At 40.3% G+C, this 25,012-nt stretch overlaps 1 protein-coding gene across 2 annotated transcripts in view; it reads right to left on the minus strand.

The window, feature by feature from the left end:
• SCAF8 (SR-related CTD associated factor 8) overlaps positions 1 to 25,012 on the minus strand; it is a 153,882-nt gene that overhangs the window by 56,912 nt on the left and 71,958 nt on the right. Inside the window, exon 21 of one of the 2 annotated variants that reach the window (XM_039568857.1) lies at positions 6,442 to 7,606. The exons of the other annotated variant lie outside the window; for it this stretch is intronic. The gene's annotated coding sequence lies outside the window, so the exon portion shown is untranslated. Of the gene's footprint in view, positions 1 to 6,441; positions 7,607 to 25,012 lie in introns of those variants that run through there. 2 annotated transcript variants of the gene reach the window in all.

The raw sequence follows: 25,012 nt of genomic DNA on the forward strand, positions 1-25,012 counted from the left end.
CAGCATTCATCATCTGAAGTGCTACCGCTGCTGAAGAGGCTTCATCTTTCAAATGACCTCCACGTGTTTCTATTATTTTTTATTGTTCTTGAGTAAAGACCACGAATCTTAGGGGCAAGAGAGCTTTTGTTTTGTCTCAAAGCCTGGTGTGCCCCTGTAACTGCTGGAAACTTATTTAAGGTGACAACTGAATTTTCATTTTGGGATACAGAAAGATTAGAAAAAACAATTATTGCAGAAAAATGAATTGTGCCCTTCTGTATCTCTGTGTTTGCTTCTTGTGTCTTTTGGGTTCAGTTGTTGATAGCCTTGCATATTTAGGACGAATTGATTCCCATTAACTTAACTAGGGAAAGAACCTGCTGTGTGACTGTACACACTCACAGGACATGGATATCTTCATCGTCCAGGACACTGTTTTCTCCCTCGAGTTTCTGTTTACACTCGCTTACAGCAAATTCAGTTACATAGGGACGTCATCATGATGAGATGAGAGTTTCCATATGTGGCAAATATCCGTGATTTTCTGCATAGCAGTTTGTGTCTCTGCTGTGCACTGATACATATTTATCATCCTGAGCCATTGTCCCACTGCAGTTTGTGCAAGCTTTGCAATGAACTCCAAGAGGCAATTGAACTACAGGAACCCAGTGTGTAATTCTTAGCACAAGTATATCCTACAAATCAGTGCAGGCACATACTCTGTACTATTACAGGAGGAGATAATGCAGTGATTACACACAAGAAGGGCCCAGGGCCTGGAATGTAATTCATTACAGAACTAATTTGCTATGTACAGGTTCTCCTATTGATTTCAAAGACTGCTTTGATTTATCACCTAATATATGTTGTTTAGTGCTTCTGGAGCTCCTGAATTTATGCCTATGAATAAAGAGAAAAAAAATAATCACCATCTCTGGGTTCGAAATCCTTAAAAACATACATGGAATACTGACAGCACAGAAAATGGAGTCTTGTCACTGACTGTATTTTATAAACTGTCGCATTTGGGAAATCCAATGTTCTGGCCTGGAGATGGGAGGATGGGCTGCCCTTAACGATGAATCACTGCTCTGGTATTCCCTGCAGAACTTGACTGTAAAACTGTCTGAGAAGCGGAGCTGGAATAGGAATGAATAGCATTCTCTTTGGACATTACATTAACAGCTAAGTAAATGTCATGTTTTTCTTACTGTTACAGCACTTGAAATCAGTTATGTGAAGTTAAGCTGCATTAGTGAGTGAAGAGATGACAACAATTTCGAAGCTATGCTAACAAGCCTTTCTCTTACTGTGTCACTGTGGTAAACTCAGGGAGGCTGCGAGAATGCCCATGGAAAAAGAATTGGCCGATGTACACAATATGCACTCCAAAAAAGAATAAAAAACCCCCAACAACAACAGAAAAGATTCCTTTGAGTGTCTTCCAGATGGAGATGACAGTAATTGTTCAAACTCTGCAGGGACGGTTTTACTTACACTAGAGGCCATTCCTGCTTCCCCTGCTGTGGAAAGGAGTGATTTCAGGAAACAAACATGACAGGTCCCATCTCTGCCAACTCGTGGCTTGACTTCTTCAGAAGGCCTATTCCCCAGGTCTGCTAGTGCTTCAGTTCTTACCCAAGCTAAAGAAAGCCAAGGTATTTGCACCTCCCGTCAGCATCTCACATGGAGAACCAAGCAGGGCTTTCAACACACAAACTTCAGAACAGCACTTATGAGTTGCTTAATATACCCACTGCTGGGGAGTGGGAGGGGGTGTGTAACATCAGACAGGGTCTCCCAGCTGGAAAGCATGCAGCTCTGCCTTAGCTTACCTGGACTCACTTTTACATTCTGATGTTTATTTTGCAGCTCTTCTGTTGACAAACAATAGAAACAAAACCAAAATAAACTGAACAGCAGAACCTGGGCCTCATGAGGGCTTTTGATAAGAAATCCACCTGACAAAATCTGCTAAATACAAGGCTCAGGGGAAAGAATTCCTGAAACTGTCCAAATCTGTATCGCACAGGACACTTCAGTGTTGCAGCAAAAAGCAAGACTAACAAACATATTTTATAGCACTTCTGTGGTAGGAATCTGATCTGGATATGACATATAATTTTGCCCATTTTTCAAAACAAAACTTCTTGCACACAAAGAAGTAAACACTCTCCTGGTTTTGGCTAGCTTCCAGAATTTTACTGAAGGCAATAGGTTTCAGCAATTTTGAATATCTAGTTACTGATTTTCCAGTTCAAAATGGATTTAATAGGACACTTTGTGCCTAAGTAAGAGTAAGGATTTTTTTTTGTTGTTCAGTCTGAACTTACACAGTTGGGATTTTAATAAAAACTTCATTATTTGGCTGACTTTTACAAGGTACAACTGAAATTGCTGTCTTTCTGATACCCGCTGATGGTTACAGACCCGCACTGCCAGCTCCCTATGGAGACAGAGCACAAACTCTCTAGTCTGAAGGCAAAGTGAATATTGGCATCAAAAGAGAGTGGTGGCTGTGAAAGGAGTCTGGGATTAGATAACAGAGAGCTCAAGGTCATTCTGATCACCAGCTTTGAGGTCCTCCTGATCCTCCAAAGAGCACATGTCAGCAACAAGTCCCCACATCAAGCACATCCCTTCTGCCTGCACCAGGATTCACCACCCTTTGAATGGTCACAAAGCTTGACTTAAGTATTCCCACTGATAGAGAATTCACCACACGCCCTGGGAACTCAGTACAGTAATTAATTATTGCTTTGAAAATGCAGCAAATTGCCAATACAGACAGCTTCAGTCCAGTTCCCATTCAGTGTCTGCTATCGCTGTGATGGCTGTGCTGTCACCAGGAGTAACAATGAGCTAGGAAAAGCTTTCCTTCTCCTGCCAAAGCTCATCTGCCACAAAATGTGCTTTGTGGGGCCATGGGAGGACAGTGCTTTTTGCCTCACAGTAGCTCTGGCAGCAGGTCCCTGCAGGCAGGTCAAGCAGGGCACAGCTCCCACAGCCCTCTGCAAGCACTGCGTCCTGCTTCTACATTCAGGAACATTTCATTGAACTCTTTGACCTGTTTCCCTCTGAGTTGGAAGGTGGCAACTTTTATCACACTGGTTTTTCTTTTGAAGTTGATCAAACATTTTTCTGTTTTTTTCTAGTAACACATAGGTAGAAAACATTTTAAAGCTTTGTGCTGGCAATAGGGAGCCTTGGTGGAAAGGGGAACTTCCAGCTCTGGCATGGAGTTTAACAAAACAGTGATAAGATCTGGCTCTTCACAGCGAGTCCTGGAGGGCAGTTGAGGTTATCATATAGAGTAATACAACATAATTGTTTCTTGCAAGATGTAGAGGGGATGGGTGCAGAACTCTCAGAGCAGCTGAGGTGAAGTGAAGCTGCTGACAGAAGAGCTCTCTTCACATAGAAGGCAAGCACAACAGGGAGTAACAAAAATCATGTGATAACTTCTTAAGATGTTGGCTTCCTTACATGACCATTAGTTTTGTTTATTGTTGATTGCAGTGAAGCAACTTCTTGTGAAATATCCATGAAGTTACTTAGCTCTCTGGTGAGTTGGTTTATCTACTTACACATTAGAATAAATGATACACTGCCTGCAAACTTCTGTGAGACTCCCTTAGATAATATTTGACAAGATTTCACAGAATCATAGAATGGCCTGGGTTGGAAGGGATCTTAAAGATCATCTAGTTCAAATCCCCTGTCACAGGCAAGGAAACTTCACTGAACCAGGTTGCTCAGACCTCCATCCAACCTGGCCTTGACTACTTCCAGGGATGGGACACACACAACCTCTCTGGGCAACCTATTCCAGTGCCTCACCTCCCTCACAGTAAAGAACTTTCTCCCACTATCCAAGCTAAACGTAGATTCCTAGATGAAGGTTGCAACAGAGAATTTTAAAAGTAAGGTACATAATTGCTTATGAAATATGATCATAGTTTCTAAAAAACTTGGGCTTTTTTGAATAATAGCCAACAAATATAACCATTTGATGACTACTGGTGGGGTTTTCTGTGTATGTATAGGATGAATCAAAAGCAGCATATACACACACACATAGTTCAAACCCAAGGGAATGTAACTGAAAGCAATCTAAAGCAAGCTGATGTTCGTAAAAGCCTGTGCTATCCCAGCAGTGCAGACTAGCAGCAGGAACAGAACTGCAGTCACAGGTAAGATTTGGTGTGCTCAGCTGTAGCAGAGACATGCTCATACTTTGTCATCGAAATCCCAGCTGTGACCTGGAGTCAACTGTTTCTTACATGTCTAGTGCCCAAACAATGTTGGACAAAAGATCTGTCTCTAAACCTACAATTTATTTCCAGTCTGGGCCCTGAACAGATGTTCTTATTCTCGGAATGGATTATTGTCTGCTAAGGAAATTACTTAAGACCATCTTATTTGAATGTGAAATCCATATTCACACATTACATTCAGTCAGCAAAACCAACACCCTTGCCTGCTAAGCTGCACAGACCACATTTAGTATTTGTTCTAGTTGAGCAAATACTGAATTGCTCCAAGTCATCAAAGTCAGCTCATACTGTTTGTAGAGCCAGCACTGCTCCCATTCAGATGTTTAAAGTTGCCAGAAAATAATGACTTTTGAAACTTTCCTTTGAAGCAGACTGAAGAGACGGGTGCACTGCAGGTCTCTCCATATTCATGTCCTTTCACAAAGAAGGGCTTGTCCAGATGCCAAGGGAAAGCACGGTGAGGCACCTCAAAGGGGGATTCATCTAAAGAACAAAAAGCTTCAACTCTTGCCCTTACTGCAGGGCCAAGAGGTTTGCCTGTTTTGTTGTGTTTTGTTTTTTAATCACTCCTTCAACAGATGGGCAACAGTCACACTTCTCATCAGAAAAGTTCACCCAACAGGATGGTCAGACTTCAGCAGCCTCTGACACAGACAAAAAGCCATTTCTTCAAAATAAGGCCCTGCTCTTGGGGCAATTCATTCTTGCCATTCATATTCAAATGGTGCCATGGTCAAGCTGAAGAATGTACAGTTCTGGTGGGTCCAGCTGCCCACATACTGAGCATAAACCTCATTAATAGCTAAGGGTCTGCTAGCACAGCAGGCTTTGGCTGCCCTGGTACTGTTATGGCCCACAGCTTTCGCTTCTCTCTTTCTGAAAAAGTTTTGATATTCAGAGTAATTTGAATGGCAGGAATATACTACTTTTGTGGAATTGTGTTTTTCTGGTACCTCAAATACTGCCACTGTGCAAGTAGTTTTAAAGATGCCATTAGTATTATTTTCTAAGGATTTAGTTAATTTCCAGTGCTTTACTTTGTGGTGTTACTGAATTAAAGAACACCTCGGCCATAGTGAAGCAACGTGCTGAAACAAAAAGTTTAGGTAACAAGATTAGTTAAATCACAGAAGCACCTGAGAACATGGGTCCTCTATCAGTGTAAGCCAACCTAAAACTAAACCACCCATAAAAAGGTTTTCCTTCCCACCATCTCCCTGGTGTCAGAGCTGGCACATGAGCGAAACTCTTACACAAGGATGTTTTCAGTCAGACCAGGAAGCCTTAGGTGTGCAGCTCTTGATGGAAGTCGTGGGAAGGTGTGAGCAGGACAGAAGGTGAGCAGGAGCTCAGCCTTAGGTTAGCTGAAATTGATCAGGAAACTGCACTGAGACACTGGTGTCTGCCCCTATTTGTGTCTAAATGCACTGGTACAGGTGTCACAGCAGCGAGCACTCTGCCATCCATATGCGACTACATAAGATGCAGGACAATAATGATACCCAACTAAAAGGTTTCAGACATGTTCTGTTCAGATATTTGCTATGAGCTAACCATAGTGGGACTAACCCCTGCTATAATGCAGCATGGCTAAGGCAGCCTCGTCAGGACCACATTAATTTTTGAAATGCAATGTGCAGTTTTTGCTCCCACAAACTTAATTGTTACATGAAGAACATTTTTATAATTTAAAATTTTCTCTTCCTTTGGAGAAGGAAATAAGGAGGAAGTAAAACAAATCTGATTGGCTTTTGAACTCTGCTGTACAGAACAGCTGTGTGTTCAGCACAATATATCACACACAGCAAATCAAAGCCAGCTTAGACTCAACTTTTCTGCAGCTTTTTCCTCCAATACTTTTCCAGGATTACTAATTAATAGAGACCAGATGCCAAATACTTGAACATGGCCTTAAATCTGGGATGCAAAGAGCCTGATCTCCTTATTGTCCCAGGGGCTCAAGCAAATTGAATTTAGGCATCCCTTTTGATTTGCTAACATTTTGTATCTGCCCTCTAATCTGTTGTAAATAATAATACAAAGGAGAACAACGTTCAACCATGCAAATACCTTCCTCTCTAACATTTTTTGCTTAATATTCTAACCAGTGATCAGCAATGAGCAGGACTCCAATTAAAGACTTGCAGATACAGCATAAAAATAGAGAAAATGATGAGAAAAAAAATTTTAAATTTAGATCTTTATTATACAGGCCCAAAGCTGTGGTCACCATGCAGTTACACTGTAAAGGGAATGATTTTGCTGAAAGGATCTCACTAAACAAGTGTAAAGAGACCACAGACTACAGCATTCCAAATAACTGACACTTTAATTTTTGAAAGAGCAAAAATAAATAAAGGAATGGCAAGTATGTCCTTTTCACATATGGTGGGGCATATTCATATTCCTTCTTTTCTATAGCTATTCAAGAGACAAAATTAGCAAATACAGCCCAAAAACACAGACCCTTCGTGTGATGCCTCAGCTAACTTTTAGCTGTTTCTCTCTCCTTGGATATTAGATCAAACACACATTTAGATATGTGCATATGCCACAAAAAAGAAATGCAATGTGGGGGTTTTTGTATTTAATTTCTACTTCCTGCCTTTTCCTTCTCCTTTTAGGACACTAACAGGAAGTAATTGGAAACATCTGGTCAAATAAAAACCCTAGAAGTTTTCCCTTCTAGTTTGTCATTATACTTTTATAATTTAAGGATTCATCACAAATTTTAAAAGGTTGAAGTGTCTTACAAGGAATTCATCATCTCTGGAATACAGACAGCCACAGTGAAGAGCTGCACATAGACTGCACACATAGTGTTATGTAAAAGTGGTTATCTTTAAAAAAACAAGACTTCTTTAAAAATCTGTAGATCAAAACAAAGCATGTCTTACTCCCTACAGGATTTTCTTGCAACCTGTTCTTCAATTATTTGCACTAGGAGATTCTACAAATGGTATTAGTTACAATATACAGTCCACTGTCATCTTCTGGTCCAGCAGAAGAACCTGTCTCTTCGATGGATGCAAAACTGTTCATCTGAGCAGATCATCCTCAACAGCACAAATATGGTCTAGAAACTCATAGAGTTTATTGTTTTAATTTATAAAATTAAACCTGCCCCAGACAGGTAATACTGGTGTGTAATATTGCCATCCCTGGGTTCTGTCAAAAACGGGGTACTGAGGTGCTCAGAGCCGTCTCAGAGCGCAGCGCTGGGATCCTTCTGGCACTCCAGACCCAAGATCGATGTGATGTGATGCGTGCTAGAACATGGGCGCACTTCTCACTTAGCTCTGCAGAGCCCGGGACATGGTAAGCTGCCAGAACTTCCTTCATCTTGCCTGTTGACAAAAGGAACAATAACTAGTCATCACTGGTTGCTGGAGTTGAATTCCAATTTTTAAAAAGCCCTATAAATGAGACTTTTTTTTTTAGCCATGCAATAGCAAATGTTTCATTAAGAAAAGATTTGGGATAAATTTTACAGTCTCTCTGTTAGCCACACGATGCTTATGAGGGAGAAAAGCCTTATACTGTATGGTTCCTAAAACATTACTCAGGATTAAACATACAATTATTTAAAAAATAAGTGTCCAGTACCATACTACTTTGAAAACATCAATAAAATGTTATCCTTGTAAAAATTAATTTTGTATAGCAGATTTTCTGGATTAAAGTGCTGTATTGTCTCTAACACACACCGTACACAAGACACAGAGTAAACAATCTAGAGGATTAACAGACAATGAGTGAGAATTCAACAGGTTAATAAGTGGCCTATATGAGTCTGTTGTAGAACTATCTCTAACACATATTGGTCATGTTCATTATGTATTGATAACAACTATAAAACCTTCATAAATGACCCATTGAATGGGTTTCACAGAACCAACGGTCAAAACTGACCTCTACATTATCTATTCTGATTTCCTGCCAATTACAATTTTTTCAGATAGTCCTCTGTGAAATCCAGAGAAAATCAAACTTTTAGTATCACAGACTAAGATACGAAAGACCAAGAATATATCTCCAATACATATTTGCTGCAGAATATGTAGAAGGGGAGGCAAAGGTACCCCCAGAGGGTGATTCCCCCACTCCCTAGGTAATCTGAAGAAGTCCATCTTTTTCCATGGACTGTGAGTAGGTTAAAGACCAACATTTCTTATGAGTAGGAATGCGTTATATCCTACCACAGACATTTGACTATGTTCATATATTTATTGCACAAAGACCGTTCACAAAGCTATCAGACCCTATTAATTTCAAGCAGTACTGAATGGGCAAAATGATGAGAACTATAATTCTTCAATCTAATGTAAATACAAAAGCCATGCAATAAATTCCAGAACCAATGCTAGATTTTTGGCTACATACCCTGAAATTTTCTGGAGCTATACAAATTACTTTTTTTATGTATAATTATTATTCTTATAATTATCACATAAATAGAAATCACTAAAGGAACAGAGGTAGCAGGTGATTTGAGAGATCGCTTTGCCCACCCTGACCAATACAATACCTGCTGATGTTTGTCTAACCTATTTTTAAACATCTGAATGGTTGATGATTCCATTAATTCCCCCTATACCACCTATTCCAGGGCTCCACTTTTCCTTGATGCTTACATTTTTTCCTAATGTTTATACTAAATCATCCTTGCTGAGATCTAACCTATTACTGCTTTCCTCTACCAACAGCACACATGGCAGCTGAATCCTTTACTCTTCACAGCCACCCATTGCTACAAGAAGGTGTCTCTGATGACTTTGTTTTCTCTGCTCTACACTAAACAACACTTCAATCTTTCCTTGAAGGCCCATGTGCCTTAGATCTTTGAGCCCAGACTGAACACTTCTTGGACCCTACCTGAGCTGCAGTGCCTGCAAGTGGGGGAAGCTCTTCCACTGAGGCCTTACCAGTGCTGACTGAAGCAAAATAACTACATTTGATGCTTTGTTACTCCCTTTTCTAGAGCCTGGCCTTTGAAGTAGCACATCAACAGCACATGTTCAGCCTGGGACCAGGTCATTTCTACAGAACTGCTGCTTGGCCAGTTGTTTCCCATCTGCAGCTGATTTGTTGAGCTCTATGTATAGTTCTGCATTTGCTCTAATTTAACTGCTGGAAACCCCATAGTTTCTAGGGTGCTCCACTACTTCATCTTTACTTTGTTGTTTTCCATAGCCTTGCTTCCAACACACTTGTTCTGCTCTATGAATTTATTAAATGTATGTTCTAACCTTTCATCCAAGCTGTCAGTGAGAATACTGAATATTACTGGAACAAGAGAACAACAATTTAAGAGCTTCACTTAATGGTGTATCACTGAGAACTGCTGTTTGTATATGGTTTCCAAATAATTTCATGTATCATGTAATTTCACATAATTATCATGTAATGATAATTTATTCTAGCCCAGTTTCCCTAGCACACATAAGAATAATAACAACTGAAATGTTTTGCCATACAGCCTTGTTAAAATAAAGCAGCTAATATTAGCAAATATATTTTAAGAAGAATTGTATAGACTTTGAAAATAGAACCATTATGGAGAAAAGATTTCAAGTGATAACACAGTCTTGCTAACAATTGATTTCACATCTATATGGCCACTAGTGTGAAGTATGTGCTTTACTGAAATATTGTTCAATTTAGACTTAATGGAAGTCTTTCACAGCCTTTTAAAATTGAATTTTGCTCAATGAAATGCTCCACTGAGAAAACAACTAACACATACACTACAGTTTAGAAACAAATGAGTTGCACAACTTCACAAACTCCAGGCTGCAAAATTACTGTTTATTGCTTATCTTGCAAAAGATATCATGATCAGAAACATACTGAACAAGACTGCTAAGACCAACAGGAATGGTCATATTGGGCTATGCAAAGAAAAAGTTACCATTTACATTAATCTTTATGGAGATACAGGCCGATTCCACAAATACAGGAAGCACAGATTACTCTTCATAACCTAATCTGGGTTATTAGCAGACCTTTTCTATTGTTCACTCTACGATATATTTTGTTTGTGCCATCTGTACTACTCAGAAAAGTGAAATAACTTGCTTCCCAAGGTTGAAACAGAGCCCCCAGTTCCTTCTGGACTGGAAGAATTGGAGGCCAGCAGAAGCTGAAATACAACACAAAGCCCACCTTCAATTAACACAAAATTTGATTTGCTATTTAGGGATATATCCCATTGGATTTCCAGTAAAAGAAAAGTGAGACTGACTTCCTCTGAAATATACGTGATGACAGAGAGACAGCCACATAAAAAGTGCACACAAATACTCTCAGCTTTCTCCAGTGGAAAAGAAGGAAATAGGATAAAGGATGGGTGAGCCAGTCTGGCCCAGGACTGCTCATTATGTACAGCCTGCTGTCTGACCAAGGCAGAGAAAGACTCCCACAAAAAACCTGCTTGTTACAGCAAGTCAAAAGTCCTGAAGCTGAGACAAAGCAGATGTCTGCCCCTTAATGAGAACAGATCTAGGGATTATAAATTATAGAGATTTAAGAGATTTTATCAATAATTTTAGACATACAGATACCAAAATTACTTTTGTCTTTTTGTCAAAAGGGCTAGGACTTCTGAGAGTCAAGATTTTGCTAACAGTGACAGGGAAAGAGAGACAAACTGTTCAATCAGAAGCATAACTGAAAGTCCAGGCAGCAGCTTGCTCAGGACCAGAAGAGCTGATACCTTGTTGACATGGGAAGATGTATCATGGTCACTCCTGTCTTAAAACATCATCATTGTTCTCTTTGCAATCCATGGCAAACAAACCCATGATAAATGTCAGTATCCAACCAGAGTTATCTGGAGCCACTCAGTGATGGCAGGAGAATTTGTGCCAGTCTCGTTTAAGTGCCTAACACAAGTGCCAGGAGCAGCCATGAGAGGTGTGTGTGTGTCCCACCCCCACTGCACAGCTCTCACTCTATACTAGAGGCAGAAGTCAGCTTAGCAGTGTAAATGTACTGCAAGAGTAAAGTGAGATGAGTCCCATGCCTTTTTTTCAAAAGGAGAAACAGGAGTCTGTATTTAAATAGTGAACGTTAGTGAGTTGGCTGATGGGGAAAATTAGTAACATTCACTGTAATTAAGACTGCAGTTATCAAGTAGAGATTCATAGAAAGTGCAAAACTTCTTCATTTTAGCAAGCAGCAAAAAACCTACATAATTTAACTGACTTTAAATTTCAGTGAAAGTTTATGGGTAGAGACTAGATTCCTGATAATGAAATACCTCAATCTGTTTGTTCCTTGAGGTCAGACATCTTAAGCTTTACACTACAGGAATGCTGATCATTGCAATACTTGAATTACATTATGAAGCCCTTGTCCCTGATGTTAGAGAAGCCTCTATCAGGATAATAATAATACTTGGAACATCATATGATGTTTTATATATTGTGCTGTCATACATGAAGAGGCAGTAGGAAATTTGAAAATTAAGAGGGTGTTTTCTATGACTCAGCCTAAGGGGTCTTGGGGGAAAAAATTGCAGTGATGTTCAATATCTGAACTGCTGTATTATTTCTGTATCTGTACACAAAAGATTCTTATACTTAATTTTTTAAACAAATTAAAAGACAAATATTAAGTATTAGAATATATCTGAGTCTTGATATCATAAAGTCACTGGGGATATAAGACTAAAGGGAAGTAACAATGTGCTTAATTTAAACTATACTTAATTACAATGGATAACAAAGTCTCTAAACTTTCAGAGGATTTATTTAGAAGTGTATTTTTAAATTAAAAAGAATCTGCTAATTTAACAATCACACAAAACAGTTTAAAAAAGTAGCATATAGTTTAAACACAAGCAGTGTGCCATTTAGAACAATTAAAAACCATTAGAAAAAAATCCTATGTAACACAATTTAAAAATGTGAAGAACTTTCAAGGCTTTTCTGCACTGAATATGGTGGTGTATGTGGTATCAGTTAGAAATGAACACTCCAGTGGCACACTGCATTCTGTAGATAAAACCTGATTAGGGTACCAAGTGATAATCCAGTTGCCAGTCCTCCAAAATAGGCTGGGATCAAGTAACTTTTTATGGGAGTGGGTGAGTTCTGGGCTGAAGGAAGAATTTGACAGCCTTGAAGCAGTTTCCCTGGTGGACTGAAATGCTCATACTGCACTGCACAAGACAACAACTGTAGTCCCCTCTGACCTTTTTTACTTTCTTCCGTTCCTTTCAGGTAATCTATACCTGGTGTTTTTCACTCCACATGTATCTTCTGTCAGCAAGAATTCTGTAATCTGAACTATATCATTCTTGCAGCTGTGCAAACTTGGGCCACTTCAGTCCCTGGCTTTATAAAATCTAGCATTATCAGCTCCAGAGAGCATTTTGTGAGCTCCACGATGTGATGTTTTTCTGCAAAACTCCTCCTTCTGAAGAGAGTTGTTCATGTATGAACAGGAGTTTTCATATTTTAGTTCATTTTTGTATGCTCATAGATGCAAAGTAAAGGTGGAAAATGTGATTTTTAGGTGCTGATAGGCTCAGAAGGATCTGAGAAAAGCAGAAGATAAAAGGGATTTCTAGAGCCTTAATTTTAAGATTACACTATTTTAAAGCCAGTCTCATAATCTTGGAAGGCACAATTTTTAAATATTTGGCATTTGTATGACAAGAAACATCCAAATATACTGTCAGCTTTACTGGCTGATGCAGTTATCCTGCTCTTCCTTGCCACAATGGGGAGAAAGATTTAAGTTTGTTTGGGGGTATGTCTACACACTTACATGACTGAAGCTTGGTCATGAGCCAACTCTTGACATACTTGCTAGAACACTTCATCTACATTCAAGCCAAACAGTGCTCATTGGTGTGGCTACGGAATGGCAGACGGTGTGAGCTGGAAACTGCAAACAACACTTCAAGGTGTCAATGAAGAACAGCCTTAATCTCTCCTCAGCTGAGCTTGACTGCAGGAATGCTTCTGGTTTGCTTCAAGGAAAAGGCACATCCATAACACAGCAGGGGCAGTTCAAGAGAACCCTTTTGGTATGCACTGAAGCTGTGAAGCTGTGAGGACAAGCTCAGGGTGGGGTGGTGCCAAAAGCTGGCAGGAATGGTGACAGCATCCCCACCACAGCCACAAGTTCCGTGGGAGAGCTGGGAGCCGACAGTGTGACTGCTGCCACGCTGCATCAGTCCTGCAGGAGAAGCCTTAAAATAACCTGGACCTCTTCAGCTTGCAGGAGTTGGGTCAGCCTACAGGTACCCGTGGCTGATTCAGGGAGCTGTTTGCTGCCAGGTTCCAGAGAATGGAATTTGTCCCAAGGTGCTGTTTTTGCTGGGCTGTGAGCCAGCAGCAAGAGAGCACTCAGCACCAGTACCTCTCTCACCCACGAGGTAGGGTTGGCTGTTGCTGCCTCCCAGCTGTGGGGCTGGTGTGTTCCTATACATGGGCATGCTGGGACAAAGAAAATAAAAAGCCACTGCACAATCACTGAATATCAGCTGGAATTGGCTAACAATTTTTGCCACCAGGACATAGCAGCTCCCTGTACTGTCTCAAAGTAAGAACTCCTGGTTGGGCTTCAAGCAGCATGGAAGAAGTGAGATGAAACCCAAAAGCAGTACCCTTATCTTGAGATGGACTTGAAGTTCTTAAACCTCTCTGGGTGTTTGTCAGGGCTGCAAGACACTGATGGCTTGTGGCAATCCTGAGACAACCCGAACCCCCAGGATTTTTCTTCTTTCTCACAACTGAAGTCTCTTCATTTTTTACTGAATACCTATGAGCATCTGGTTCCTGACAGCAAACTCTGGAGCAGGCAAAACACTCCATAGTCCTTTACTATGTGGAATAGGAGAGGTACAAAATAGGGGAACAGGATACAGAAAGGTTGCATGCAGGCCTCTCCTATTCCTTTCCATTAACTGCATTAACTGGCCAAGCTCTATCCAATTTTTTTTTTTTTTTTTTTTTTTACTTTTTAACATCTTTTTGCTTACTGTTCCAGAAGTTCATTGCTCTGATGACTAGAATAATTTTTTCCTAACTTGAAGCCTACATTTTCATGAACAATTTATAACCCTGATGTTTGTGTTGACAATAAGGATATTTTCTCTTTTTTGGGGGGTGCACTACTTGGAGGTTCTTAGAGAGACCGTGTTCACAGTCTCTTTCCCAAGTTTTGATTTATTAGGTTAAGTCAACATCTGTTAGCATCCCCTTGCCTCTTGGCTTTCCTGTTCTTTCCCTAGCTTCTTCTGAGTGTCTTCCATTTTGATTTAAACTTACTGGAACATGAGTCTCAGGGCATAAGAGTGATGAGACTTTATCCTACACAGTTCTGTTTAGGAGACTGGTTGACAGAGTCCCTTGGAAGGCAGTCGTGAAGGGCAAAGGAATTCAGGAAGGCTGGACATTCTAAAAGAAAGAAATCTTAAAGGTGCAGGAGCAGGCCATCCCACATGTCAAAAGATGAACTGTTGGGGAAGAAGATCGGCTTGGCTGAACAGAGAGCTTTGGCTGGAATTCAGGAGAAAAGAAAAAGTTTATAACCCTTAGAAGAAGTGGCAGAGAACTCCAAATCACTACAGGGATCTTGTGAGATTATGCAGGGAAAAAATTAGAAGGGCTCAAACCCAACTAGAACTTAATCTGACTAGAGCTATAAAATACAATAAAAAATGCTTCTTAAGGAGAAACTCCATCTTTTACTGGATGTGGGGTGAAACATAGCAACAAAGTCTGAGGAAAAGGCTGAGATTCTTAATGTCCTCTTTGCCTCAGTCTTTATTAGAAAGACCAGTACTTCTTGGGGAACCCAGACTCCTGAGCTGCAAGACAGGGATAGGGAGCAGAATGAAGCCTCTGTAATCCAAGGGGAAATTGTTAGTGACCTGCTACACCACTTAGACAGACCCAAGTCTATGGGCTGGATGGGATCCATTCAAGGATACTGAAAGAGCTGGCAGAAGTGCTCATCAAGCCACTTTCCATAATTTATCACCAGTTCTGGTTTACCAGTGAGGTCTCAGATGGCTGGAAGTCGACAAATGTGATGCCTGTCTACAAGAAAGGTCCAAAGGAGAATCCAGGGACCTAGAGGCTTGTCGGCCTGACCTTGGTCCTAGGGCAGGTCATGGACCAGGTCATCTTGAGTGCCATGATATGGTATGTGCAGGACAACCAGGGGATTAGGCCCAGCCACTGTGGCTTCACGAAAGGCAGGTCTTGCTTGACCAATTTGATCTCCTTCCATGACAAGATGCCCTGCTAATGGATGAGGGAAAGTCTGTGCATATTGTCTACCTGGACTTTGGCACCATTTCACACAGCATTCTCCTGGAGAAACTGGCTGCTCCTGGCTTGGGCAGGAGTTCTTGCACTGTTCACTGAGTTAAAAAATAGCTGGATGGCTGGGCCCAGAGCAGTGGTGAATGGAGTTCATCCAGCTGGTGGCCGGCCACAAAGGGGTTCCCCAGGGCTCAGTGTTGGAGCCAGTCCTGTCTAATACCTTTACTGATGTTCTGGAGGAGGGGATCAAGCGCATCCTCAGTCAGTTTGTACATGACACCAGGCTTGGTGGGAGTGTTGATGTGCTAAAGGGCAGGAAGGCTCTCCAGAGGGATGTGGAGAGGCTGGATTGATGGGCTGAGGCCAGTGGTATGAGGTTCAACAAAGCCAAGTGTCACATCTTGCACTTGCGTCACAACAACCCCTTGCAGAGCTACAGGCTGGGGCAGAGTGGCTGGGAAGTGGCCCAGGGGAAAAGGACCTGGGGTGCTGGTCAACAGCAGCTGACCATGAGCCCGCTGTGCCCAGGTGGCCAAGAAGGCCAAAGGCATCCTGGCCTGAATCAGAAATAGTGTGGCCAGAAGAACCAGGGCAGTGATTGTCCCCCCTGCACGTGCCACTGGGGAGGCACACCTCAAGTCCTGTATTCAATTTTGGGTCCCTCACTATAAGAAATACACTGAAGTGCTGGAGTGAGTCCAGAGAAGGGCAACGGAGCTGGTGAAGGGTCTGGAGCATAAGTCCTGTGAGGAGTGGCTGAGGGAGCTGGAGGTGTTTAGCCAGGAGAAAAGAAGGCCCAGAGGGGACCTCACCATTCTCAACAACTCATTGAAAGGAGGTCGTAGCCAGGTGGGGTGAGTCTGGGCTCCCAAGTAACAAGCAACAGGACAAAAGGAAATGGCCTCAAGTTGTACCAGGGAAGGTTTAGACTAGATCTTAGGAAATTTTTTGTTATGAAAAGGGTTGCCAAGCACTGGAACAGGCTTCCCAGTGAAGTGGTTGAGTCCTCATCCCTGGAGGTATTTAAAAGACATGTAGAACTGGTCCTTAGGGACATGGTTTAGTGGTGGACTTGGCAATGCTGGGTTAATGGTTGGACTTGATGAACTTAAAGGCCTTTTTCCAACCTAAGTGATTCTATGATTCTATGATAAAGACACTGATAACTTCACTTTCTCTGCTGGAGTTACTTTGCTTGATATGTCCTAAGATAGCATTTCACTTTTTTTTTTTTTACACAACTGCACCAATGGCTCAGAAGTACCTCACAACTATGAAATACACTTTTTTCCCCCCTCCCTTGTTTTGCTGTCTTCAAAAAGTATTGCAGAAACTGTACTTATTTCATTGAATGCTTGACTTCATATTTGTACAACTAAATTTTATCCTGATCTTGCAGCATCTCCTTTGGATGAAAGGTACCCACCCATCGGCAGTTGTCTGCTAGGATTTTGTCAATCTGCAGAATGAATTAGTTTCCTGTGTCCCTTCTTCTGTCTAACAATTGTGTCTTCTGCCTGGGCTTAGCCATGCAACGGAGACCATTAGCCTGCTTTCCACATGTCCTTCACAGTTCTCACTTTACAGTGGAAATACTGTTTCCAATTGCTACAGTGCAGGAATTATGTCCCTGATGAATTAGAAATGCATGTCTAGGCAGGACAGGTGAAGCTTACAACAAGGAGCTTCTCTTAAAGATCCTAAAAATTGCTTGAAAATATCAGTCTACATTTAAATGCAATCATTTATACTTAGCTTTAATTAATGACTTAAATAATCTTATTTTAGGTCCAAGTTATGATTTGTCATTACTTGTGGTTTCTCTGTGAGCTCAGCTGCTATTGATCAGAAAGTCAGTAATTCCAGTCTGATTCTGTCTGGTTGGGCCTGGCACTAAAAATATTTTGGCAACTTAAATAGAATTTATAAATTATGTAAACAGAATGCTTCTTACTTCCATACTCTTGTTATTCTATAAATGTCTCTGTATTGATGGTAGATCAGTCCAGCATTAAATAAGCAGAAGATAATCTTCCTGTAGGTCATTTTGTTTCAGATCATTAACTCCATTTTCTAGTCAGCTGCCTCTCTGCAAATTCTAAAAACATTGATTCAATCTACATTGGTGTTACTGCTCGTTCCCTTCAGTTATTCCAATCAAATGCCACAACATATAAAAAGTGCATTAGATAATCATTATGGGACGACAGAGCTCCAGAGCACTGCCAAGGCTCTTCCTGTTGAAGACTACAGGCTGCTATGATGCCAGCTATGGTCTCCCAATGACTTACTATTAAATCCATCCTGGGGGGGTTAACTGGATGAATTGTTAAACAGATTTTTTTTTTTTTTTTTTTTTTTTACATTCTCTCATATTACATTTTAGACATTTTGGCGTGCTTGAATCTGTCTCTTAAAAGAAAATTGTAATGGTCCTTCTTAACAAAAAACAATGGAAATAGCTCTGTATAAAAAATTATCACAATCAGCAAAAACTTATTATTTTACCAGCTACCAATCCCATCTTTCTTTTCTGAGCTACAGACCCAGGCACTCTCCATATCAAGAAACCTCTCCATCACCATTATTCTTCTCCATTAGCTCTGACAAAGACTGATCTGTTTTTCAACACTGGTAGTTGCATTCTCTTGATACCTCTGCTTTTAAAATGATCTCTTTTGCACATGTCCACTTCTAAAATTTTGTGACGTTACAGAGTTATCAGGCATTCAATATTAGGCCCTTCAAAATTTGTAGTTTTCTCAAACATACTATTGTCAACACACACTATTTTTTCCAAGAAATGGGGAAAAAAATTCAACTTCAGTTGTGAAGAGACAGTATTTTTTTCTAAAAAAAGACAAGAGCTAGTGTCTGCTCCTTGGCTCCACCACAGACCACCCAACCTACAGAAAGTTATACATCAGATCCAGTCAGCTGGGGAATGCAGCCTGCTCTGGATGCCAAGGATCTCCAGAGAGCAACACAGCCAAATTCATATAATTTCTCTTCACCAAAGGATTTAAACCAGAAATATTCTTGCAAATTACTATAATATCTTCTTACTGTAACCACCACCATTTCTGAAGAGATCTGACATTAGAGAAATCATGAAATATATTAGCAAGTTGTTTGAGACAGAGAAGATAGAGAAACTTCAGAGGATAGTTGGTTTCTGATCAGATTCAACTGCCAAGAATATTAAACTAAAAAGTAATCTGAAGATCCTTAATGCTATATTGAAGAAATATTCTGTTTCTTGTTTTGAACAAAAATTCATCACAAAGAAAAATTCTTTCACTGTAAGTAAAGCTTTCAGTAGGCATTGCCAAAGAAGGTATTGCAATAGAAGGTTTTTAAGATTTACAGAAAAGAACAATCTATTTCAATACCAGGACAGTATTAAAAAAACCCCATAAGTAAAATATGGTAAATAACTTAGTATCTGTTAGGTTGAGTTCTTTGGCTCATATCACTAACAGAAAAATCTTGCTGTCATTATTTCATTAGTAATTCTGTTGTTATAAAATGAACAAGTATGTATTTTTTTCTCTAATTGCAGAACATATTTCTTCAGTGATCCAAATACATGGGAAAATGTATGTACTGCAGAGAACAAATGCACCTGACCAGAAGTATGTACAATAAAATGGAGATAATTGAGTGAGAAGGCTTAATCAATCCATAGAAAACTTCATGCCCACAGCTACTTTGATTATTGAATTCCTACATATGTTGGTATTAGATTGTTAAAATGCAATATTCACCTAAATTATATACTTACTATATTTCTTGTACAGTTACAGCCTAGGAAAATTGAGTCTGGTGCCTTTAAATACCACTTCTTTGGAGATTCCTAGGAATGTAGAGGACTTTCCAAATGTAAAGTTTTGGGGTTTTTTTTTTGCAAGTGCAGTGCTGCCAAATATTTTTAACACTAAATAAATGCTATTGCAGCTGCATTTGAGCAGTAATAGTGGTAGCTAATGGCCTATTCAGTTAATCATAGTTATTCAATCCTTTGAAATGCCTCAGAATATAATAGATGTTTTGTTTTCATTGTGGACTCTTAAATTACAGGCGTTATGTAACACCCATGATATATAACCTATCTGAATGAATATAAACTGAACCCAAAATCACTCCCCTAAAGTATTTCTAGTATTTGGAACCTCCAAAGAAAGAAAAATGCTGCTGTTACCCACAGAGCTACTGAAATAGCACTAAAAGCAGGGCAAGAAATGGTTTTAAAGGAAGTTCTGGTTTAAATAAAATGTGGCTATTTGTCATCCATTTACAGAGGTCTGAAATAACTATTACAGAATATTTTTTAAACAAAGAAAATAAGAGACATGATCAAATAGCTGAACCACAGCAATCTTCCTTAAAGGAAAAACGGGCTGCAGTTGTAGGGTTTCAATCTGCCCTATAAGAGACAGATCAACCATAAAGTCTTCACTCTGAGACCAATGCTCTCTTTGGGTGTTGTACCAATATAAGATTTATCATCTTCACCTCTTTTTTACATTTATATGTTATATGCTGTAGAAGTCCCTGCCAATCTTAGCTCTGCTCTGTTCACTGCTCAGGAAAGATTATATGTATCATGCTGCACAGTGACAACCTGTCCCAAGGGTATTATGAGACATATATATATATATATATATATATATATATATATATCTATCTATCTATATCTATCTCACAATATAACAGCTGGCTCTATCTCATCACTTTGTGGTTGCCATTATACTGATGAGGCACAGAATCCCCTGTAGTTTCTTCAGGAAGTATCTTCCAGATGTGTTTTAAAAAGCTGCAGAATATGTTTTAAAACAATGTTCAGCTTCTGAGGTCAGGCTGTGTTTTTCAGCTGCAATTGCTTTGCAGAAAGGATTAGATTAGTAGGTCATAAAAATATTCCCCCAGCTACTTCAAGGAGTGAAGACAACGTTTGAAACAGTCTTCTGTTGGCTTCCTGGATTAAAGAACTCCTCCATGAGAGCATACAAAAACTCAAAAGACTTTCAAAATTCGAATATGGATGAAGGTTGGTATTAAAACGTCTCTTTTATTTCTCCTGGAGAAAAAGATACTCAAGTATTTGCTGAAGAAGTAATTTGGCAGGCCATAAAAGACATGGGAGGGTGTTCTAGTTTCAACTTTAGTTTTGTAGAACTTTTTAGAATTTAGTGATGAAAAGGAAATCAAACCAAAGTGATTATAAAATGAGAGATTTCAGGATTCCTAGGAAGGAAAGAGCAGACCAGCGCCAGAGAACCACAGGGAATGCAGCCACAGCCAGCTCCAGAGACTTATCAAGGACACCCCCAGGCAAAGGCAATCCAGAGGGGGAAAGAGTTCAAAAGAGAGGACTAGTTTACAGAAGGGCAGCACTAAAGCACAGCAGCAAATTAACCCAGTGCAGAGTAAGTGAGCAGTACTCTACACCAGGAGATAATTAACTACCTTAGAGCCCTAAAGGAGTAATTTAAGAGGTATTGGTAAGTACACATGCTGGGAGAACTGCAAGGAATTCACCATGCAAACATTCAGGGAAAAGAACGATAGAGAAACATAAGAAAAATCCTGAAAATGTGTTAGAAAAAGAAATGCAGCACTGAACAACCTTGCTAGTTCAAAATAAACTTTGCATGTGAGAATACTGCTGCCATCACCCGTAGCTCTGCAGAGATCAATTTAGCACCTGAGCACTGTCTTTGCTGGCTGAAATGTCAGTGGCCTCAGGTCATCATATGCTGGCACAGTGACAGGCAGAGAAAAGTCTGACTACATCCTACAACATAACTTCTGCATGTTATTAATCAGACAAAGGCCTTTCATGAGGTTTCTCAAAACAAGTGCGTTGTAATTCCGATGCCTTGTATATTTGACAATCTCATACTTTGGTGATAAAGGAGATTTGTTACATCTCATACAATATATTAAACTGGGTGAGGTTGCAAGCAGTTTACAAGATTGGATTAGAACTCATCATAATTGCAGTAATTTGGATAAATGTTCTGAAATTAATGCATTAGACCCACAAAGAGAAGGGCAAATTACTATAGAAAGGTCTCCAAGGGAGTTACAGTGGTCTACAAGCAAACCCTAAGTCAGGATGCTATCCACTGGCAGAAGAGGGCAGCCTGATACATAGTCGGAGTAATACTGTAAGTAAATCGAGCAATTATTCTTCCCCTACCAGCAGAGGTAAGGTCCTGACTGCATTACTGTATCCAGCTCTGCCTACTGGGCTGTTGAAGGATAGAGACAGCTGGAGGGAGTCCAGGTAAAAGCCACAAAAAATTGATAACAGATGTAGAAGAATGGAAGGTTGAAAGAAATAGATTGTTTAGTCTAGAAAGAGTGAAGACTAAGGGAAGACATGATAACATATTTAAAATATGTAAAAGTTTGTTATGAGAAGAGGATGATAACTAATTGCTCTCCATGTTCATCATGCAGAAGACAAGACTTAGTATGCAGTTGTGGAGAAAAGCTTTCTAACACAAGGCCAGGCAGCCAGGCAGCAGGTTATCTACAGGTATTGCATGCAATGGCGTCACAAGCAATGATGGGAGCGGCTGAGAAAAACCCACGTGGAGATGAGGAGAGGTGTGCTTGGCTCTCCCTGAAAGCAGGCAAACAGCCCAGGTGTGACATCCCATCCAGCCTCATGCTCAGCCACAGAAACCAGGCACAGATCGGAGCTTTCCATCAGAGACTGAATACTATGATGCAAACGATTGTCATTTGTCTCAAGATGCTTGCCAGGAAGGATGGAGCCTGCAGGACAAGGGACGAATCTCTCAAATCCATTTAGCTAGTTAATTCAATTGGCTGGAAGTAGCAGAGAGCACCCACTCAGTCACCGCTGGATGCTCTTCTGTTTGTTTAACATGCTTATGCTTTGTTGTACCTTTACTCTACCTTTGCTGTCAATAGCCCTTTCCAGTGGTTTACAGGAGTATTTACAGGTATACAGGAGTGGTTTATCCAGAGGATTTAGGTATACACGCTGTGGGGCCACTGGAGGGATGAGTTAGTGAATGCTTTAAAAGCAACAGGCAGGGCTGAGGCTGTAGCGATGCCTGGCAGGGACCAGGCTGGTCATCAAGGCTGTACCTAGAGAAGGCAAATGGCAAGCAGACGAAAAGGGGTGACACACCAAGAGCTTGCACTGTGGAGATTCTCACTATGGGGACACAGATGGTGGCCAGCAGTGCCAAATCTCTGCCAGGGAGGAGAAGCTGTGCAAGGCCACTGCACTGGCCCATCCCAGCCACCAATGGGGCCGCTATTCCCAGCTGGTTGAGCAAACAGGATCAGAAACCCCAGTATGACAGAGAGATGGAAAAATGGTTTTCAATACTGGAACACCCAGAGCGAGGCCCTCAAGTTTTGCTGCCTTTAGAAGAGTCTGAGGAGTAGAGATTAGGGAAAAAGATAGTGAAAAGTCCTATCCCTCACAGAAGGGCAAGCCTGAGTGTGCAGACCCTCAAGTGGTTTGACCTGTACACTGGTGGATTCACAACAGGTCTCTTACTATTATTAATTTTCTTTTGTTAAGTAGCATAGAATTTAACTGACATTAACCGGAATTTTCAAAACCAAAATCCTCATGTGAACTGGCAAGTGGGGCTCACTGATTCACAGAGGGAGACGCTGCATGGCCAGCAGGAAGAGTTTGGGTGTGCTGGGTCTTGCACGCTGCTGCCAGGCCTGTCCATGGGTTTTCCCCTGTACTACAGTCAAACACACTGTGCCTTACTACAGCAACCCTGGCATAAGGTGCCCTGCCTCTTCCTTCCAATGGAGCAAATCAATTTTCCAAACTACAGCGTGCACAGAGTGCAGAGCAAAACATTTCCACTTCTCGTCTCTTAACCTTAAACAAAATTATCTATAAAAACAAACTACTCTCCATTAAAATAAAAAAGTGGAGAGCAAGGCAAACATAGCCAAAGGTCTGTTCTTATGCTTGATCACATGTAAAGACTGGATAATATACTGTGTATGTTGGAACGTTTTTCTTGCACGACAATGCAGACCATAACTATTGTCCTGGCAAAATCATAATCATTGATAAATGGGATTAAACAGATTCTGTCAATTACTTAGTTCTTCTTTCTACTTTCCTGTCAAGCCAATAGCTTTCTGAAAAACTTCCTCAGGTTGGAGTAAAATAAAGGTCATACTTCAACCATTTTTAATGATGATTTGTATAATGTTCCTGGTATGATGTCAAAATTGCTGCATATTACACCAGCTTTTACTTATAAACGTAGAAAACTAATGAGACTGTACAATTTACCAACATTCAGATTTGAATTTTTTTAATGATCCCTGCAGGGGAAAAAAAGTAAAAGAAATAGTACAATACTGACACAGAAATGTTTGTAATGCAACATCCTGATTACTCTCTATTTATTTTCCAAATGTACTGAGGTAGCACTAACATTTCATTGCCTAATGCCCTTTGAAATTAATTTAAATTTAATAGCTGTTTTCACCTCTAACTACTTCAGTGAGGTGGGTGGGAAGGGGGAGGGGGAGGGAGCACCTGTAATTATAGAAATTACCAAGAAAGCAACATTCAAAAGAGTTATTTCCTTCTTTGATTCCACAGTCACTCCAGAGCCTCTGGAGACTGTATTGTAAGGATGACTCATGAAGTAAAATAAATCTGAAGGTGACTTCTCTACCAAATGATGTAACTAAGTGGGATATAATCAATTTCCACAAAATACCTGCTTTCCTTCATTTTGTAAGAATGCCCTATTGGGCATCTACTTCAGCGTCTCCACTGAATGGCGGCTAAGTGCTATAAATGTAGTAGATATTCCTCTTTCTGCTATGCATCATGCCATCTTTAGGTTGCTGCATGTTGAACAGTTATTACAGACATTTATAGCAGCATAAATACTGAAGAAACTATGCTAACTAGGGACTGAGGATACTGAAAATAATTGTGAGCTTCCAAGGACAGAAGAGTTGTCTGTAACATCCTAATCACACGAAAGCATCCTTGTTATTGTTAAACAGTTAGTCAATCTCTCCCTGAATGCACACAGGTTAACGGAAAAGGCATCACAAAACTTCCCATTACCAGTAGTAGCAGCAGGGCCCAAATCTGTTCCTAGCACTTCTGTTATGAAACCTATCACACTCAAAACAAGTAAAAGCAAGAATTGGAAAAAAAAAAAAAAAGTAAATTCTATCACCCCTTTATGATAAATGGAAAACCAAAATACTGAGACATAAAGCAATTTGTTCACTATCACACAAAGCCTACAGTAAGCCACATGAAATCTTAACTTTAGAGCACTCAATCCAACTTCCATTAAACTGTAATTATTATAATGGATCATATTCTTATGAATTAATGATTTATATGAGAGGGTGTCAACACAGATCGAAATTCCTGATTCCCCTGACTTTTCTGAAATTTTATCATTGATGTGT

The sequence above is a fragment of the Corvus cornix genome, chromosome 3 (assembly GCF_000738735.6).
Source record: "Corvus cornix cornix isolate S_Up_H32 chromosome 3, ASM73873v5, whole genome shotgun sequence".
NCBI classification, from domain to species: domain Eukaryota; kingdom Metazoa; phylum Chordata; class Aves; order Passeriformes; family Corvidae; genus Corvus; species Corvus cornix.